The sequence below is a fragment of the Dreissena polymorpha genome, chromosome 4 (genome assembly GCF_020536995.1).
Source record: "Dreissena polymorpha isolate Duluth1 chromosome 4, UMN_Dpol_1.0, whole genome shotgun sequence".
NCBI classification, from domain to species: Eukaryota; Metazoa; Mollusca; class Bivalvia; order Myida; family Dreissenidae; genus Dreissena; species Dreissena polymorpha.
This window is the reverse complement of record NC_068358.1, coordinates 5,738,050-5,753,402: the sequence shown is the minus strand read 5'-3', so window position 1 is coordinate 5,753,402 and position 15,353 is coordinate 5,738,050. Positions and strand designations below refer to the sequence as shown.

General features: G+C 38.9%; 1 protein-coding gene and 1 pseudogene across 4 annotated transcripts in view; both read left to right on the top strand.

Moving 5' to 3' along the window:
- The window catches only part of LOC127880012 (coiled-coil domain-containing protein 112-like), a 175,059-nt gene that overhangs the window by 93,839 nt on the left and 65,867 nt on the right, over window positions 1-15,353 (top strand). The gene's annotated exons all lie outside the window — the stretch shown is intronic.
- Window positions 1,387-14,666, top strand: LOC127880011 (cysteine sulfinic acid decarboxylase-like; annotated as a pseudogene).

Below are 15,353 nucleotides of genomic sequence, written 5' to 3'. Positions count from 1 at the left end.
TGAGGCGGACGACGGACATGAAGAAATCCACACAGCTCATCATGCGGACTGTGGGGCGGACGACTGACATGACGAAATCCACATAGCTCATCATGCGGACTTTAGGGCGGACGACAGACATGACGAAATCCACATAGCTCATCATGCGGACTGTGGGGCGGTAAACGGACATGGCGATATCCACATAGCTTATCATGCGGACTGTGGGACGGACGACGGACATGACGAAATCCACATAGCTCATCATGCGGACTGTGAGGCGGACGACAGACATGACGATATCCACATAACTGATCATGCGGACTTTTGGGTTGACGACGGACATGACGAAATCCATATAGCTAATCATGCGCACGTTTCATGTGAGCTTAAAAAATCAACAACTTCAATACACAACTACGGTGGCACTATGGTTACATCACCACTCCAAAAAAGACGGCAAAACAGAACTTGTGTTTTCCGCTCCAAATAAAAAGACGGGAAGACAAAACTTGTGTTTTCCGCTCCAAATAAAAAGACGGGAAAACAGAACTTGTGTTTTTCGCTCCAAAAAAAGACAGGAAAACAGAACTTGTGTTTTCCGCTCAAAAAAAGACGGGAAAACACAAAATAAGTCTGTTTTCCCGTCTTTTTTTGGAGCGAAAAACACAATCGCTATATTGTTCGCACAAGATAATCGGCTGCGCCACTCGTAAAAATATAATTTTATATGATCACTCGTGAATTAAAATCGATATTCCACCCAATCCAACAAATATCCTCTATATAGTATGGTCACAAATTAATATTTTTATACGTTTGCCAATCCGTTCAAACCAATTTCCCTTTGGGCGCCCCAAAATATCATTACCGCTTTTACAATAAGCGTTGCAAATAGTTCACAAGAAAACAAACGTTAAAGTTTAAACAATAACTTTTTTGTATTTACAATGCAAAACATATCAAGTGAAAAGAAAAAAACACCGATAACATCATTTAAAAAATAAATAATCATATGATGACACAATTTGTTTATTTCATGTTGTCGTATAAATATGCGGAGTCTATTTATAGCGTAAATAACGCTGACAGTGTGTACATACATGTATGTTCAAGAGAAGTTACTCCGTATGTTGATATTAATATTCATCGAAGAGTTCTCGCTTTTTTGGTGGAAGAATGCGTGGGGGTCACAATGGGGTAAAAAAAATAGTGCCGGTAAAACAGTGAAAATTATCGATAATTTTCACAGATAATTTTCACTGTTTTAACAGTGAAATCATCAGTTTTAATTCACTGATATTTCTCTATAAACCACCGGAAAGCATAAAATAAAATCCTATGATGTGAAAATCAATAACTTCAGTACATAACTGCGTTTAAAAACTAAACCTAGAATGTAAAACTACGCTCTAGTGTCCCTGTATTTAACACGATCTGGTTCAAGCAGGATACATCGATATATCGATTGTTCAAGCGGACTACAGTCGCTCAATAAGAACAGTGTCGTCTGCGCGCAATTATTATTCCGACAAGATCGTAGGTGCAAGATTCATGATGATAGTTAACCAAACAGGATTTGAAAATTGACTGTAGAACCGCTCCGTTTTTGGATTTTAATTGAAGACGTTACATTTTAAGTGATGTGCGGCAATACGAGTCACGTAAAATTGTTAAAACTGAAAGCTCAATTCCTGATGCAGATCAGAAAGACGTCTAAACTTTAGTTATTTGCGTTACAAGTGCAAGTATCTTCTTCATTACGTTTTCTAGTAATTCGAGGAATACGACCACAGTAGGTCATGGCTAATGCAGAAACGTTGGAGAAATTGCAGCAATCTTGCATCCTCGAGACTTCTCCTTTCGAGTCGGTATGTCAAGCGATCAAATTATCTTGTAAAACATACATGTATGTCTAAATTGTGTGTATGATAATACATGTCTATTTGAGTGTCGAGTCAAACATATTTAGATAAACAAGTATACGTATATGTATTGTAAATATTTTCTCCAAAGGTGTTCATCTGTCGTATGAATTCACATAACGTTCTAGATCCGTGTGATTTTTGTCCTCTCATCTCGCTGGCTTTTGAGTGAAAATATCATTCTCTTCCTTGTTGTTGCATCCTCGAGACTTCTCCTTTCGAGTCGGTATGTCAAGCGATCAAATTATCTTGTAAAACATACATGTATGTATAAATTGTGTGTATGATAATACATGTCTATTTGAGCGTCGAGTCATACATATTTAGATAAACAAGTATACGTATATGTATTGTAAATATTTTCTCCAAAGGTGTTCATCTGTCGTATGAATTCACATAACGTTCTAGATCCGTGTGATTTTTGTCCTCTCATCTCGCTGGCTTCTGAGTGAAAATATAATTCTCTTCCTTGTTGTTTACCCCCCCCCCCCCCCCTCACAAACACTCTCCCGAATATATAAAAATTGTTAATGGGGAAATATACGTATTATTGATTATAGCCTGGGCAGTGATGCTGGAAAAGGCGTCAGGGACACTTTTATGACCTTGGAATGTACTATTGATTATAATACAGCCGATAATGGCCGATCGAGCTCAAGTTACCATTAATGTAACATCATCTCAAACGCGGACGAACGCGTAGTGCCAAACAATTACAAGTGATGTCGCAATGAAAAAGTTTTATTGCCAATGAGCATTTGATAAAAAATATGTATTTATTTCTGTTATTGACCAATTAATGGTAGACATAATGATTAACAAGCTCTAATGTATTATTGACCAATTAATGGTAGACATAATGATTAACAAGCTCTAATGTAATGAGTTTGTTATGTTCATGTATTTTTATGTCCCCCACTATAGTAGACATATTGCCTCCCAATTATAATCATGATTGATTGTTCGGGAGTATACCGTAGATGTAGATATTGTTTTTGCCCTGTCTGTTGGTCTGTTGGTTGGTCTGTTGGTTGGTTTGCGCCAACTTTAACATTTGAAATAATTTTTGCAATATTGAAGATAGCAACTTGATATTTGGCATGCATATGTATCTCATGGAGCTGCACATTTTGAGTGGTGAAAGGTCAAGGTCATCCTTCAAGGTCAAAGGTCAAATATATGGGTCAAAATCGCTCATTTAATGTACACTTTTGCAGTATTTCAATATTCAAGATAGCAACTTGATATTTGGCATGCATGTGTATCTCATGGAGCTGCACATTTTGAGTGGTGAAAGGTCAAGGTCAAGGTCATTCTTCAAGGTCAGAGGTCAAATATATGTGGCCCAAATCGCTTATTTTATGAATACTTTTGCAGTATTGAAGATAGCAACTTGATATTTGGCATGCATGTGTATCTCATGGAGCTGCACATTTTGAGTGGTGAAAGGTCAAGTTCATTCTTCAAGGTCAAATATATGGGTCAAAATTGCTAATGTAATGTCACTTCTGCAATATTGAAGCTAGCAATTTTTTATATAGTTTTTCATGGCGCCACAAGTCGGAGGTATTAAGTTTCGCAGTTGTCAGTTCGTCCGTCTGAGGTTTGATCCCTGTAACTACTGAGTGGATCTCGCTCAAACGTGCACAGTTCACTGACCGTTATGTGTAGATGATCGCACAGTTTAATGACCTTTATGTGTAGATGATCGTAAAGAAAATAGTTTCGGCTCTGACAACTTTCATCTTTAACTACAGTGTCTGTATCTTGCCCAAACTTGCACAGTTGAACGATCTGTATGTGTAATTATTGTAAGGAGGGTAATTTTGGCTGCGGCACGAGTTGACAAATTGATAGGCCTTTGTCTTTTGGTCTTTTGTAAAATATTGTAACACGACCGATAAATACCACGATTTTTTTAGAAAGGTCATCAAGTCTATCATATCAGTTTTATAAAATCTATTCATGGGGTGTTGGGACCACCGAGGCACTTATACACTCACACATAGTAGTTCAAAATTGTATGTTTAGAACTTCTGAATTCGAACAAAATGCCGACTATTTGTGTGTAATAGCATAATAGGGATTAAATTAAATGTATTGTTTAATATGAATTTGACCGACAATGTATTTATAGTACTTCTGACTTCAAACAAAATGCCGACTATTTTTGTGTAATATTATAATAAGGATAAATTATGTACATGTATATTATTGATTATGGAAGTGACCGACAATGCATGTTTGTAGAGACAAAAATAAATGCAACCATTTAATATGAAAGAGGAATGTGTATTCGCACAAAAAGTTCAGCTCAATTGTTAAAATGGCTTGTATCAGAACATTTAGACTTAATGCTGAATTCATTAAATTAAAATAGAAAATTGTTGTTAAGAGCTTTGAAATTATATTTTTGGAGACTTAATATAACATTTAATAACATCGTATAATTATCATTTTATTATTATTATATAAGGAATGAAAAAGGAATAAACTTTATAAAATACTTTTCTGAATTTTATCACTGTTGTCGTTCTGAGTTATTGTGTCGTGGTTCCGAGGTCGCCACACAGTATAGGCATTGTGTCGTGGTTCCGAGTTACGCCACACAGTATATGTATAGTGTCGTGGTTCCGAGTTACGCCACACAGTATAGGTATTGTGTCGTGGTTCTGAGTTACGCCACACAGTATATGTATTTTGTCGTGTTTCCGAGTTACGCCACACAGTATACACTGTAGATATTGTGTTGTGGTTCCGAGTTACGCCACACAGTATATGTATAGTGTCGTGGTTCCGAGTTACGCCACACAGTATAAGCATTGTGTCGTGGTTCCGAGTTACGCCACACAGTATATGTATAGTGTCGTGGTTCCGAGTTACGCCAAACAGTATAGGTATTGTGTCGTGGTTCCGAGTTACGCCACACAGTATAGGTATTGTGTCGTGGTTCCGAGTTACGCCACACAGTACATGTATATGTATTTTGTCGTGTTTCCGAGTTACGCCTCACAGTATTCATTGTAGATATTGTGTTGTGGTTCCGAGTTACGCCACACAGTATATGTATAGTGTCGTGGTTCCGAGTTACGCCACACAGTATATGTATTGTGTCGTGGTTCCGAGTTACGCCAAACAGTACAGGTATTGTGTCGTGGTTCCGAGTTACGCCACACAGTATATGTATTGTGTCGTGGTTCCGAGTTACGCCAAACAGTACAGGTATTGTGTCGTGGTTCCGAGTTACGCCACACAGTATAGGTATTGTGTCGTGGTTCCGAGTTACGCCACACAGTATAGGTATTGTGTCGTGGTTCCGAGTTACGCCACACAGTACAGGTATTGTGTCGTGGTTCCGAGTTACGCTACACAGTATAGATATTGTGTCGTGGTTCCAAGTTACCCCACACAGTATTGGTATTGTATCGTGGTTCCGAGTTACGCCACTCAGTATAGGTATTGTGTCGTGGTTCCGAGTTACGCCACACAGTACATGTATTGTGTCGTGGTTCAGAGTTACGCCACACAGTATAGATATTGTGTCGTGGTTCCGAGTTACGCCACACAGTACAGGTATTGTGTCGTGGTTCCGAGTAACGCCACACAGTATAGATATTGTGTCGTGGTTTCGAGTTACGCCACACAGTATATATATTGTGTCGTGGTTCCGAGTTACGCCACAAAGTATAGATATTGTGTCGTGGTTCCGAGGTACGCCACACAGTAAAGGTATTATGTCGTGGTTCCGAGTTACGCCACACAGTATTGGTATTGTATCGTGGTTCAGAGTTACGCCACACAGTATAGGTATTCTGTAGTGGTTCCGAGTTACGCCACACAGTACAGTTATTGTGTCGTAGTTCCGAGTTACGCCACACAGTATAGATATTGTGTCGTGGTTCCGAGTTACCCCACACAGTATTGGTATTGTAACGTGGTTCCGAGTTACGCCACTCAGTATAGGTATTGTGTAGTGGTTCCGAGTTACGCCACACAGTACAGGTATTGTGTCGTGGTTCCGAGTTACGCCACACAGTATAGATATTGTGTCGTGGTTCCGAGTTACGCCACACAGTACAGGTATTGTGTCGTGGTTCCGAGTAACGCCACACAGTATAGATATTGTGTCGTGGTTTCGAGTTACGCCACACAGTATATATATATTGTGTCGTGGTTCCGAGTTACGCCACAAAGTATAGATATTGTGTCGTGGTTCCGAGGTACGCCACACAGTATAGGTATTATGTCGTGGTTCCGAGTTACGCCACACAGTATAGGTATTGTATCGTGGTTCCGAGTTACCCCACACAGTATTGGTATTGTGTCGTGGTTCCGAGTTACGCCACACAGTATAGGTATTGTGTCGTGGTTCCGAGTTACGCCACACAGTACAGTTATTGTGTCGTAGTTCCGAGTTACACCACACAGTATAGATATTGTGTAGTGGTTCCGAGTTACGCCACAAAGTATAGATATTGTGTCGTGGTTCCGAGGTACGCCACACAGTATAGATATTATGTCGTGGTTCCGAGTTACGCCACACAGTATTGGTATTGTGTCGTGGTTCCGAGTTACGCCATAAAGTATAGGTATTGTGTCGTGGTTTCGAGTTACGCCATACAATATAGTGGATTTATCTGAACACGTATTTTTGTCCGGCTTCTGTCGTTATGAAGTGTGCGTCGTCAACTGTTAGCTAATTGACAGTAACTCGCGTTCAAAGCCGTTCAATTGTGTTGTCTATGTACGTTTTATGTATATTTAGTTTACTTATGAGTGTTGGCATGTGTGTATGGGAGTGGGTGTATTCATGCGCGCGTGTGTAGGTGTGAGTGTATGGGTGTGGGCGTGTGTGTGTATTGTTTGTTGTTGTTTTTTGCATTTTGTATTGCCTTCGTTTCTGGTACATGTAATTTTATTGTGAATTTATCTTGTCCTCATGGTCCTAATATGGCGTATTGGATAGAAATAAACACCTTCCTATCCTATATTCTAAATTTAATCATTTTTCTTACTTGATTCGCATTGCAACTATTTATGATGCAAATAAAAAATTACAAAAAAAAATAAAAAAATAAAAAATGTGTTGTGGCTTTCTTTAACTTCAGGACATATTGGATGCCGACGAAAAAGATATGCTAATGCAGTCGATAGACTATTGCCCCTTTGAGGCAGACTCCGAAAAGACTGGGCAACAGGAAGTAGATGATGCCGACCACGTGTCGATATTGAAGACAAACGCTTCTCTGATTGACTCAAGCAACGAGAGTCACGTGGTCACTGGCAACGCTCCTGCCGAACGGAAAGGTCTTGATTTTATGTACAAGATGGTTGATCTCATGTTTCGGGAAGTAGTTGTTGACGAAACAAAAAGAGACAGGTAAATAAACGTCATATTGGATAAATTGATATGCGTGTATTTTTGACTAGGTATAAAACAAATGTAAAAATCCTGGTTTTAAGTTACATGCTATTTATTTCAGCTCGATTGTATTGGAAGCCAAAGGCTTATTTAAACGCTCTTGAGTCCGTTTCATGGGTAGAATTAGTACTTGGTGTATTTGTGGGAGGTCTAAAAACGCTCCTACATTGGGGACTGAGAGCGTGACCCCGTTCGCAATGTCATTAGATTGATGTATGGCGGACGTGCGATCGGAATCAAACAGATGTTTTCTTTTCAATTTCTTGTCATTAACTTAGTTTGCATTGAATCATCGTGATATAACGTGTTATATAGCACGTTTGTATGAAGACCTCTTTTGGTATAATATTTGGGTCATGTGGAATCGAGGTCACTGGTATTAAAAATAGCAATATAGATACCACTCTATGATTAAAGTTTTGAGTTACATATTGAATTGAAGTTTTGTTTGTAGGTACATTACATGGCAACCTAGCTTAGGTTGGCATTTTGGACCTTTTTTCAAGATCAATGTCGCTGTCAATTAAAATATAAAGACAGCCAACTTGTTGTTAAGGTTAATAACTTCAGTTTACATTTACCAATCTTTGGTGCTGGTATCGTGCAGACCTAGCTTGTGTTTCTACGATCAACTATATTATATAAGTATTGCTTAACTATTTGAAACCTATTATGTTGGCCTTGCTATGTTTTGTTATGTTTTGTAGTTTTAACATTTCTTTAAAATGTTTGTCTGCGATAGACATCACGTCATTGTTGTTATACCCCATTCAAATACATACCAGTCGAATAAGGCTGCATACCAGTCGAATGAGGCTGCATACCAGTCGATTAAGGCTGCATACCAGTCGAATAAGGCTGCATACCAGTCGAATAAGGCTGCATACCAGTCGAATAAGGCTGCATACCAGTCGCATTGTATGCATCTGTGGGATAACTTAACCGTCCGTAAATTTCTGCCTCAGTAATAGTTCAGCCATATTTTGATGGATTTCAAAAGAACATATCACAACATGTAAACCCTCATAAGATTATGTATCGGTTGTTACGCCCATCTCTGAACCTCAAAAGTAAAGGTCAGTTGGAGGTCAAATTTAATATTCCTGACCTAGCAATAACTGCATAATATTGATGGTTTTTTACAATTTTAAACTATTATACTTGCCACGTGTAACACCCCCACGTGTAATATCCGTTTCCCCATGTCCGTACCTCTGAAGTCAAATCCAAGAGATCAAAGGTCAAATTGAAAACGAAAGTTAAAAATTGGGGCATCTTTTGAATAAGTATACCGCACTAAACATACATAAGCTTAATGCCGATTCGAGCTTTTTATCTTTCATAATATGTTACTCAATAAATGTTTCGTCCATTTAAATAGCGTGGTGTGTGATTTCCGCCAACCCAACGAGCTTTCCAGACTCCTCGTGGATCTCCCAATCGGCAAACAAGGTGTCGACACCAACAAACTGATCAATCTTGTCGAAGTGTTTGTTAAAAACAGTGTCAAAACAGGTGTGTCGGAATCAGCCTAAGCCTTATTTGAGTGGTGCTCTGTGAAAAGGGGTTTAATGCATGTGCGTAGTGTCGTCCCAGATTAGCCTGTGCAGTCCACACGGGCTAATTTGAAAACGACACTTTCCCCATAATCTGGACTTTTTTTAAGAAGAGACTATCTGTAAACAAAAAAAAGATCTTAAAAGCGGAAAGTGTCGTCCCTGATTAGCCTGTGTGATAATCTGGGACGACACTTTACGCACGTGCATTAAACCCCCTTTTCACAGACCACGGCTCATTTATAATGCAGGGACCTTTCTTACTTATACTGATTTTAAAGTGTATTAGGATATCATTTTTATTGTAAACCCCTAATATGATTGTAAAAGACTTAGATAAATGTACAAACACGTGTATGTTTAAATTGTTAATTGTGTGTGTAGTATCGTTCAACTGTTTCTCTGTAATTGCAGCTCATCCCCGATTCTTCAATCAGCTGTTCGGCGGACTCAGCAAATATTCCATAGCAGGCGCCTGGTGCTCAGAGGCCCTCAATTCCAGCATGTGAGTGTTCACATTTAGTTTAAGGTTTTAATCCTTAATGCACATTGACGCTTGTGTAGTCCCTTAGACAATACACGACGTCTAGCGCGATTTCTGCCATCCACATCGCATCACCGTGATTCAGCCCAGAGAGGACAATTGACATGACGCCTTATCTATGATCGCTCCGCCCACTTAATCACGTGGCTCAGCGGGTAGCAAACCTAGACAAGCTAACACCAAAATGGCTTCATTGCCTATACTGCATGTAGATTAACGCGATATTCCGGATTATTTTTATGGACTTTTTGACACCATATGACACTTGTATAAGGGGTTTGTGTCATTTAGTTATTCTGCGAATGCAAAAAATATACGTTTATAAAGAACATCAGCTAATTATAACGGGTTTTTCGGTACATGAATAACGCTCTCAAACGCTTGCGCGCTGACCGTAATCGAACCTGTTATTACGTGTGATGTTGGTATTAGCAATAATACCAAGTGTACCCAAATTCCACATGTTATTACGTATAAAAGTGATATTAATAATATTAAACATTGCTTATGGGACATTTATCAATCACTATAATTGAAAGTGCAAGACAGCACAATAAGTTTGGTCATTGTCATATATAAAGTAGCGCTGCATGAAGGGGAATTCAGGGTTAACTATAGGGTTAACTATAGAAAATAATGACGATTGTTAACAATCAAGTTACAATGTACACAAATTTACATACAAATGTAACAAAACATTCTAGTACTTTGCAAAAATTATACGGTCTGCAATATCGATATATACATATTCATTCACATTTACCTGTATTTCACCGCGAACCACCGAGGCCGCGGTGGTCCATCGCGATCATGGTGGTCCACCGTGAGATCGATTTCCCGATAACGCCCGCGGTGTTCAGCCACTGTCAACGCGATCTATCATGATGGAAACACCTTCCGATCGCGGTGATTTTCCACGCTCACGAAAAATTGTCCACGGTGGGAGTGAGGTGGATGGCAGAAATCGCGCTAGACGTAGTGTAACATTAAATTTAAGACCTCTCTTACTGTATTCAAGTTTTAAAGGTTCCATTTTCAGCCCTAAGATGCTACTTAGAAGCAAATAGCATAAAACCTGAACAGGTTGTGAGTTACTCTTCTGGTTTTATGCTATCTGCATTGATCAATTGGTGCATTTTCCAAGGGCTGTGTACCCCGGTGATAGTCAATGCCCAAGTCGAGGCTACAGTAACTAGCAACTTTCAATGTTGATCCCGTTATATCATACACGAACGCAGTTGCGCAAGCAATACTTATTCCAATATGGACTTTATTGATGGAGGGGCAAAAACAACTGATTAAGCCCAACATTGCAACAATAACCTGGAACTAGACCGCCTTTATTAACCTGCTAGCCGAGGTATGGCATATTGTTAATGCTATGCTGTAAACGTATGCCTTCTCATGTTTAGGTACACATATGAAGTTGCCCCAGTTTTCACTCTGATGGAAAGAGAAATCTACAACAAAATGCTTGCATTCATCGGTTTCGAGAATGGTGACGCCATATTTGCGCCCGGTGGTTCCATGAGTAACCTGTACGCTATGAATATTGCCCGCCACCTACAAGTTTCCACATCTGAAGACAAAAGGAATGACGTGCAGTCGCCCGCTCTGCGTGTTTGCAAGTGACCAGGTACACATACCATCAGTTTGTCATTCTTTGACTCAGAAAAAAGATCCATTGTAACAAATATGTTACAAACATAAATGCGTTAATAAAATCAATTGATTTGTTCTTATTTTAAAATTGATGTAAACACATGTTACAAATATTAAAGGGATCTTTTCACGCTTTGGTAAATTGACAAAATTGAAAAAAGTTGTTTCAGATTCGCAAATTTTCGTTTTAGTTATGATATTTGTGAGGAAACAGTAATACTGAACATTTACCATGGTCTAATATAGCCATTATATGCATCTTTTGACGATTTTAAAACCTAAAAATTATAAAGCGTTGCAACGCGAAACGATTGAATAATTTGGAGAGTTCTGTTTTTGTCGTTAAATTTTGTGAAACTACGAAGATTGCTTATATAAGGTATAAAATACGTGAGGGATGTGTACTCGGCGGAATAGCTCAGTAGGCTAAAGCGTTTTTACTTCAGGACTCTGGCAGGACACCAGGGGTCACTGGTTCGAAACCTGCTCCGGGCAATGTTCTTTTCCTTTTTTTAATTTTATTCTTGATTTTTTACTGGAGCTTTTACGATCCAATGTTTACATGTATCAATATAAAGCATTTAATGAATAAGTTAAAAAATGCCAAAATCTGTGAAAAGGCCCCTTTAATGCATACACACGTGTAACATGTTTATATTTAACATGTTTATAAACCGATTATACTAATATATCAATACATAACGATCCGAGACTCTAGAGGCTATAAACAGATACCTGGCAGTGGATCGATTTGTTGCCAACCGTTCATAAATAGACTCAGACATGATCTGATCATGCAAGACGCGGACATTGATCGACGGTTCAAATAATATGAGTCGCGCTCTAAGAAAATGGAGTTACATGTAGTTTCGTTAAGTCTTAACCCAGATTAACATGTGCAATCCGTACAGGTTTATCAGGGACGACACTTTCCGCATAAACTTGATTAAATAGTCTTCCTTTAAACGAAACAAACAATAAGCGGACAATGTCGTCCCTGATAAGCATGTGCGGACTGAACTTGGCAATCTGGGACGACACTTTACGTACATGCATTAGATCCTTTTTTAGAAAGCGATGCGTATATGCTTTCGATCATTTTTCAGTGCCACTACTCGATCCAGAAAGCTGCGGCCACACTTGGTATCGGCTCCGACAATGTTCGTCTGGTACGGACGGACACAGGCGGCTGCATGCTGTGCTACGAACTCAAGAACGAAATCATCCGAGCTCGAGCAGAGGTAAATTCAGCAGACAAAATGTCAAACTTGAATTGCGTTTCTTGATTCGTTGATTGATTTTAGTGTCGCTGTTATTGCGTCCTAATTGTCCGTTGCAAACCTTTTCGTTATTTATTAGATACTGTGCACTAACAGCATCAATTTGATCGAAACATTGGATTATCATAACCTGTTTGTTTTTTGAGCAAATCACGTTCAATAGTTTTATATAGTTATACAACACTCGTAATGTTATTCATTTTAGGGTCTGGAACCATTCATGGTGATTGCGACCGCCGGCACTACAGTGTATGGTGCTTATGACCCTATTGTCCACATTACCCCCATCTGCAAACAAAATGGTCTCTGGCTTCACGTGGATGGCGCATGGGGAGGCAGTGTTGCCCTGACCAGGAAATACAGACATCTCCTTGAAGGAATAGAAAAGTAAGTGTGTGTAACTTTGAAATTTGTAAACTCATAAACTCATATAATGATATTACAAATTACAAATGTTTCACATTTAAAAGATTATTGCGATAAACTTATCGCCAGCAAACATTCATTTGTTTCTCACATAAAAAGATGCTTGCTTAACTTGTCGTACCTTATTTAATATGTTAATAAGTATTTAAGAGTTAAATCAAAGATATTCGTGGGCATGTAATTGGAGACTTGAAATTCATGAGATGTACGCATTTCTTTTCCAGTGCCGACTCCATGACCTGGAACGCGCACAAGATGATGGGCGTGTCACAGCAGTGCTCTATCATCCTTACGAACCACAAGGGCCTCCTGATGAACTGCCACTCGGCCAAGGCCCAATACCTGTTTCAGAGCGACAAACACTACGACGTGTCCTACGACACCGGCGACATGTCTCTGCAGTGCGGGCGCCGCAATGACGTGCTCAAGCTCTGGTTGGCCTGGAAGGCGATCGGTGACGAGGGAATGGAACGGGACGTGGAACACATCTTTGAACTCTCCAGGTAGGGGGCGCTATTAGATTTATTTACAAATGGTTTATTTAGCAGATGCCCTCTAGCTCATAACCTTATACGTGTTGAACCATAGATTAACATAACTCATAAGGCACACTCTACAAAAAAAAACGAATAAAAGTACACAGATGGCTTACTGTATAAGATATATCAACTTCTTTTTGAGTCTGCATTTAGTTTAGGGCGTAGCCATTTAGAATGCCAAACTTATCGTTTATCGTTTTTGACATTATGTGTGCATTTGCAGGTACCTAGCCACCCAAGTTGAGAAGCGGGAGAGCGAGGGGTTCCGATTGATCATGAAGCCCATGTGCACGAACGTCTGTTTCTGGTATATTCCATCGCGTCTTAGGGAGAAGGATGAAACACCCGAATGGTGGGAGCAGATTGGCAAACACACCCAGACCATTAAGGAGCGGATGATGCGAGCCGGAAGTATGATGATCACATACAATCCCGAGGGTAGCCGCGTGAACTTCTTCCGCATGGTGACCGCCAACAAAGACTCCACGTTCTCAGATATGGACTTCGTGTTGGACGAAATCGTCAGGCTCGGGAATGATTTGTGATAAAACACAACTCCAGAAATCAACGAAGGCAAAATCATAATTTTCGTGAGCCCCTTTCCACGCCAAATTAGTAAAAGTGTAAATGGCATTTTAACATTTTTATAGGGAGCATTTAACGCACCTTTTTGTAACGAACGTGACAACATCTACTATCAACCCGACCATGCGAGTTGCATGACATGGAATCAATATCCAAGATCAAACAACAATTCTACAATCACCACCTTGTTGCGAGGCAATGAGCGTTTTATTGCGATTAAAGAAGCAATGTTTTGGAAAGGAAAATTGATTTTTTACAAAGTTCAATACACCATGAAGATTTTTCATATAAAATTCAAATGCGGGAATATCCGAAGGCTCCGTGTTTTTCAATGTTTATGTAACTTGCACATTACCCTCTTTTTGAAAACACAATTTGTTATAGCGATATAACATTTTTGTATCTATTTATTGTTTTTCACTCTTTTTTGGGGGTAAAAAAGGTATAACTTATATAGCTAGTAAACAGTTTGTTAAGGAATGAAAAGTTGCTCTTTTTAAACATCCGTTTGAGCAGTATTTTGTAGTAGTTATGTTATTTAATGCGTAAGAGGTTTGTGTTTAAACGTACGAAATGCGGTAAAATCTGCTTCAGAAGTTTGCTAGTTGTAAATTGTAATGTATTGAGTTTTAACGACAGTATGTTGTGGTTTTTTAACGAATACCTGTCTTTGCTTTTACCATCTTAAGGGGACCTTTTCACGTTTTTGTTAATTGACAAAATAAAAAAAATGTTTTAGATTCGCAAATTTTCGGTTTAGTTATGATATTCGTGAGGAAACAGTAATACTGAACATTTACCATGCTCTAAAATATCCATTGTATGCACAGGTGGTTAGCGTGTGGCTATGACATTAATTAGTGAAAACATCATTTTGAATGATAAATAATCATATTTTAATGAAAAATCTACTTTTTCTGGAAAAAAAAAATGTCACTATCAAATATATATATATAACAAGGTATTCACCTCGAAATAACCCGAAAACAGGGTGTATCGCTTTGAACAGCCATTACTTCATCAATTTTGCAGCGATTATCACGATCTCGGCCTAATTCGACGCATAAATGAATTTCCTTTCTAGACATGTACATGTCTTGCAATATTTTTCCAAATACTGGGTAAATTTTTAAGAAATAACACGATACGCAACTCGCGTGACCCACTTATCATCGACCTGTGATTATATGCATCTTTTGACGATTTAAAAACCATAAAATTATAAAGCGTTACAACGCGAAACGATTGAATAATTTTGAGAGTGCTGTTGAAATTAAATTGTGCGACACTACGAGGATTGCTTATATAAAGTATAAAATACAGCACTCATTGTATGAGCACGGATGGCCGATTGACTTTTACTCAAGGGATCAGTGGTTCGAGCCTAGTTGAGGGTTGCTTTTTTTCTTCAATTTTATTCTTTTTTTTTGCTGTA